Source organism: Microtus oregoni, unplaced genomic scaffold, assembly GCF_018167655.1.
Source record: "Microtus oregoni isolate MIOR12 unplaced genomic scaffold, Mior012 000019F_ref0000042, whole genome shotgun sequence".
Lineage (NCBI taxonomy): Eukaryota > Metazoa > Chordata > Mammalia > Rodentia > Cricetidae > Microtus > Microtus oregoni.
Genome location: NW_024543078.1, coordinates 9,531,468 through 9,537,897, shown reverse-complemented (window position 1 = coordinate 9,537,897; position 6,430 = coordinate 9,531,468). Strand labels below are relative to the sequence as shown.

Genomic DNA, 6,430 nt, shown 5'->3' with positions numbered 1-6,430 from the left:
AGGTTCTATGATGATATGCAAGATATTCGTCAGTATTGCTCAAGGATAGGGTCAGTTCAGGTTCCCTATTCTCAACTGCCCAAGGAACTAACTGGGGACCTCAGCTTGGTCACCTGGGAGCCCCTCTAGGATCCGGTCTCTTGCCAACCCTAAAGTGGTTCCCTTAACTAAGAATTGTGGTTCCGTGCTCCCCTGTCCAACCTTCCTTTATCCCAAATCCTCCTGCTTTCCCAAGGCCCGACCTCCTTCCCTTCTAACTTTTCTCTCCCCATCTCCCCTTACCCCCAACCCACCCCACCCCAAGATCCCAATTTTCTCCCCGGCAATTTTGTCTACTTCCCTTAGCCAAGAGGATAACTATATGTTTTTCCTTGGGTTCCCCTTCTTACTTAGCTTCTTTAGATTCACCTATTGTAGACTCCGTGACCCTTATTTATGGCTAGAAACCAATTATGAGTGAGTACATCCCATGTTCATCTTTTTGGGTCTGGGATACCTCACTCAGGATAGTGTTTTCTATTTCCATCCATTTGCATGCCGGTTGTGGTGGCGCACGCCGGTAGGATTTGCTGAAGGAGGCAGAGGCAGGAGGATCACGAGTTCGAGGCCAGCCTGGGCTTATATTTAATAATCAAGTGACTTTTCTTCATAGTGACACTTGGTGTCTCTTTTAGCACTAAGTTGCTAATCTACAAAAGGCCTGCTTCAGGATATGTTGTTCAATCTAGCAGAAGTGAGGTTGATAACACCAGGATATTTACCTTTTTCTTCTTGAAACTGCATTATACTTTTAGTATAACAATGTTGGGAAATGCTTTAAATATATTAATATAAATGCTTAGGCCTACTCTGATGTCTTTGAAATAATTCAAGATTCAAAATTGTACTTATCAAGTAAGGAAGTAACTGCTTCAGGTGTTTTAAGTATAAAACTTTTTATTTATTTATTATTTTATAACCCTTACAATAAAACCTTGGTTTCAGGTACTTTTTTATTACTTTTTAATGTACATGGGTATTTTGCCTGCATGTAGTCTATGCACTGCATTCACACAATGTCCACAGAGACCAGAAAAGGGAACTGGAGCTGCGGATCATTGTTAGCTGCTATACTGGGAATCGAACCTGGGTCCTCTGGTGTAGCAGCCAATCTTCTTAACTGCTGAGCCATCTCTCTGGCCCCAGTAATCTTACTTTTGACTGGTCTGAGATTTAGACGTAGAAACTATCAGTGAGGACAACCTATATCTCTTGACAATCTGTCCCTGGCTTCTTTTATTCTCTTGGCGAAAAGTTTATCATATTCTGCAGCCTCCTCTTACTGTCTTTGTGTGTTATTCCTTCAGAGCAATAGGTTGGCATCTATGTTGTAGTACACTTGGATAACAAAAGCCTAAATCATGGGGGCTTTGGTCCTGGGTTTCTTAGATTTTTTTCTAGGTGTGTACAAGGTTTTATAGGTACTTTGTAAACATCAGAATCAATTGGGTCCTTTTCTACAAAAGCCTGATGTCATATTACAAAACCAGGAACCATACTTTCCGAGGCACTCTGATGAAGGGCAGAGAAAACATCCACATAACTGATGTTTAGGTGAGAAGGCAGAAAGATGATCTCAGTCAATCTGATTTGCCAGGGAAGGAAGCCTAAGGTGCTGTCCACAGGACCAAACTTCAATACTAACTCAGGGTCAGGGAAACCATGTGAACTAAGTAAGCCGTCTAGCAGATCTCCATCCAAATCTCTGGGTGTCCTCTGCTGCTGAGCAAAAGTCCTGAGCAGCTCTCAGAATATACACTTTTTCAGCTCCTGGGGACAGCACCTTCACTGCTGAAGGGCAATTTAATACTTGGTGGTCTTTGTCATTACTACTTGCAAATTCTGGTTATTATTTGCAACAATCTCGGCCCAAAAGTTCCTATTGTTGTTGCACAATTTCATCCATCAATCTGGAGTTATTTCTCTTGAACAGGCCTTGGTGGTCTTAGACACTAATGTAGAGATCCCCAAGGCCATACACCACACCACTGAGGCTCACGGTGTCTGAGAAGCTGGGCTCATGGTCCTCCTTAGTGACCACCAGGCCCATATACAGTAGCAGCTTCTGCAGGGACCCGCCCTCTGAAGACCAGCACAGCCTGGGTGGGGTGACAGCCAGCCTGGGGCCCAGTGAGGGTGCAGGTGATGATGCTGGTTCCTGCCAATGGCCAGGGCTTGCTCAGCTTGAAGCCCAGCAGCACTAGGACCACAGTGGAGGCAGCACAACAGCAGCTGCTCCAGATCCAGTTCCAGGGGAAGCAAAGGCAGAGCCAGGAAGTGAGCACTCTGCAGGTAGAGCAGCACTTACAGCACCTGCCACACCAGCTCCCACAGCCCGGTCATTCTCCCATGGCGTTGGGACACCGTCTCCTCCTTCCCCTCCATCCCACATCCCCGGGCCTGAGCCCCTCATCACTGCCAACTCCTCACCTAGCCCCCACTGCCATCTTCCTCCGCCCTCCTAAGTCTATTTATTTATGGCTTCCTGACAAAAATTGGTGACATCCCCGACCACTAAGGAATGGTAATATCTCTCAGTTCAGGAATATCCACAATACATCACTAACAGATTGGTGCTTTCTATCTCCAGTTCTCCTTGTAACCCCACCCCTGACTCCTGTGGCCATAGATGCTATCATTTTAATGCTGCAGAAGTGGCTACAAGCATACTACAAATTTCATTGACTTTCTTGAACTCATTGTTATGGATAGCTAGCTGTGATATAACTTAAGTCCGTCCAAACAGACGGATGACTAGATAAAAAAAAACACTTGTCACCAAGTCTGGCAACCTGAGTTTTCTTTCTTGTAGATACCATATTTTTGTCTGTTTCTAACATGAAGCACCACAGTGGTGAAAAAATAGCCTTCAGAAAGGTTTTTTGTCTTGTTTTTTTTTTTTTGAGATAGAAAGATTTTCTTTATTAATGACCCCAACCATATTTCTTTAGATACAGGAGTTTTGAACTCAAATACTTAGAAGAATACAAGTTAAGATTGCATTATCTGCAACTCATTACCAGTAACATATTGTAAACAAACAGCTTGGAAAAGGGAAAAAGGAAGGGGAGTGAGAAAGGGAAAAATAAAAGAAGGGAATATTCCAGATTGCAGAGGGCCCATAGGTTGAATAACCTTAAGAACCTGGAGAGGTGCAACATGAAGGGCTACAATTATCCAGTAGCAAACGGTCCAGCCTTCCATCAACAGAGCTTCTTCCTCAGTTTCCAAGTGTTAGCGGGATGAAAATGTCTTCCCCATGAATGTTTTCATTACTTTTTTCTCTGCATCTGGGTGTGCACGAGTGAGCACCTTAAGGAAGTCAGATGGTTTTGCTCGCATTCTTGTATGAATATAGGCCTTGAGTACTTAATGTGGTAGTGCAGATAGTCCCAGAACGTGTGGATCAGGTTGATGGTGTTGTCTCAAGCAGTGGCATTGGTGTGGCGAGGGGAGAGCAGGAAGGTGATGTAGCCAGTGTTGTCACCCACGGCAGCATCTGTGTCTTTCAGCTCTAGAGGAGGTTTCCTGTGGTTAAAAAGGACCTGGGGGGCTGGGCTCTTCGTCCTTCTTTGAACTCTTGCATGAAGACCTTTCCAATGACAACATCGTCATCATCCTTAAACACCGTGCTGAAGACTACTGTGACTCTGTCTTTTTTAGATTCAACAGACAATGGATAACCACTCTGTTCCCTCCTTCCTTGTCCTCTTCTTGTGCTAATTTTTTTGGGAGAAATTAATAGCAACTATCCTAAAACTGGTAGACTTAACCTCATAATAAGAACTTCTTGGATTCTTCCTAGAATTGTACGTGATGCTCCAATAACTGGAGCCCATACGTTCTATACTGATGCAAATAAATCAGGGAAAGCAGGTTACAAGTCAGATGAATTGAGTAAGGTGGAACAAAGCCCTTATAATTCTGTCCAGAAGGCAGAATTATATGCCATTCTTATGGTGCTAAGGGATTTTAAAGAACCTCTTAATATAGTTACAGATTCACAATATGCAGAAAGACAAATATATTGGTATAGATTCTTGTATATTGATACAAAGTTAAATTATATTGACTACTGTATGCATGCATGTTTCTACCTCTGTTTAAAACATTTTTTATGTATTGACATATATTGTATTGATATATATATATATATATATATATACATTGTATATATTTACCATATTGCAGTGTACATTTCTACCTCTGATTAAGATACTTATATAATGTTTGTGTATGATATATATTTACCTACTGCAATGTATATTTGTACATTGTTTATATTTGGAGGTCATTGTCCTCATTTGTTTCACAGTTGTTTATTGTCTTAGTCTTTAAGTTAGATAGATACTGAGAATAATATAGATTAATAGTCATCTAAGTTTGTCATTTATAATTAGACTAATCAGGTTCTTTAGATATATAGAGATTATACTCAGTAGAGATAGATAATCTTCAACTTCTTCAAAGAGCTGTAGAAAATGGCCTTTAATCTAACTCAGAGTTTTGTGGTAGTGAGACACAATTGCTCCTGGCAACACCACTCTATTCCCGAGAGAATGTTGAGCACCAAAGACACTCCACCTGGAGCCTTTCTTTTTGGCAGAATTGGCCTTTGGGCAAAGAAATGCCCATACCTCAACCACTGACAGAGATACAGAGCATGCATCAATGGATAAAACAGGACTGTCATATCCTGCCAAGACAGGGTAAGATAGTTTTGAAAAAGTTGCTTGCCTTTGAAAATGGTATGTCAGTTATGTTAGGCCTTAGCCAAAGTTGGTTGCTTCAACGCTGCTAATGTGACTTTGGGTGATTGCCCAGGTAGCTAGTTGTCTCTGTGATTTGTTGCATGTTTTGGAAGTTGTTTTACTGAACTTCCTAATTACCCAGGTAACATTATTTCCCTTCTCAGATCTTCGATGGGATTGAAGACTATATAAATGTAGTTACTTTCTCTCATGACTTGGCCAAGTTATTTATTATACAAGACCTAAGCTAGTTAGAATAGGATATTTGTACTTATTGTATATAATTTCATAGTAGGTTTAGAACTCTCTTATTTAAACAAAAGGGGGAGGTGTTGCGGGAGGTCCTCCCACTCCTCCAGCCTATAGCCACTGAGATACCAGCCCATTGGGGCGTGGTCTCTCTCCCTTTAAAAATGCGGCCACTTCCCTCTCCTCTCTCTCTTCACTTCCTGCTCCACTGGCGATTAGACTCCCTTCCTCGTTGCGTAGAGGGCTGTTGTCTTGGATGGTGATCTGTAAGTTTTTTCCCCTTTAAATAAATACCACCCTATTAATCATAATTCCAAACTGGTGTGGGATTGTTTGTGACTTACGCCTTCAGAACTGGAAGTATTTCTCAAAGACAGAGGCAAAGCAATTTTGCTTCAACATGCCAGCCTGCTGCACGATAGAATCCTTGGATGCAGGCAGATTTTCAAGGTCATATAGCAAAGAAACATTGTATCCCAATTCTGGGTTTACCAAGAAACTCCCATATACTCTCTTTAATAAGTCATCAGCACCATGTGCCTGAAGTTCCTTGTAGAATTTCAAAGGAATACTGACCATCACCTGTAGGGTTAAGCCAGCCCCTTAGGGGCGGGCTTGCCTCGGGCGAATGTTGACTGATAAATCGAGCTTGTGGGAGCCTGTGCGTCCCTTTTCCTGCTTCCTGTGCTAAGCGGGAACCTCGGTTCTGTAAGTTTATTTCTTCATTAAAACTGTATATATTTCTTTACAATCTGCCTGCATTTATTTACGCCGCTACAATCACCTTTGTTTTGTCTCCATTAGGTTTTGAAATATGATAAAGGACACTATCAAAATCTGCAAATGTTACTTCTTCAGCTTCTGGTTTGTTTCCAAAGGCCGTGTTCTGGAAGGAGAGTGAGATCTCCTCGATGATGCGATTGTTCACCTCCAGCAGGATCATGGCGGAGGCTGCCCCTGAAGCTTTAACCCGCCTGCCAAGCCGCCACTGCCTCCACCGCCGCCTCACCCACGATCCCGGTCCCCCGAGAAAGGTTTTTACTGGGCTTTAGCCTTTAAATCTCTCTCTTGCTCAGATGAGTCACTTACTCAGATTGTTCACCGTTTAGGTGATGAACTGTCTCTGTATGTCACACTTGATTCTTGGTGTTTGTGTCTGCAGGATAGACTTTTTTTCCTGCTAGGATCTGAATTGTTTCCCAAATTTGTCATCAGGCCTTGAGATAGAGAGAAATATGTATTTTAAGAGAAATATATAGATTTGCCCATATTATTTATATTTTAACCTGTGGTTACCTGACTAGGAGAATTTGCTATGCTCAAATGGCATGCAATGATCAAGGTCATATAGAGCACTAAGGTTGCTTTCATCTCTGAGCATGCCTTTGTGT

At 42.2% G+C, this 6,430-nt stretch overlaps 2 pseudogenes; both read right to left on the bottom strand.

Annotated features, from left to right (window-relative positions):
* Positions 1-1,512: 1,512 nt before the first annotated feature.
* Positions 1,513-2,382, bottom strand: LOC121459591 (annotated as a pseudogene).
* Positions 2,383-3,273: 891 nt separating this feature from the next.
* LOC121459772 lies at positions 3,274-5,982 on the bottom strand (annotated as a pseudogene).
* Positions 5,983-6,430: the final 448 nt, after the last annotated feature.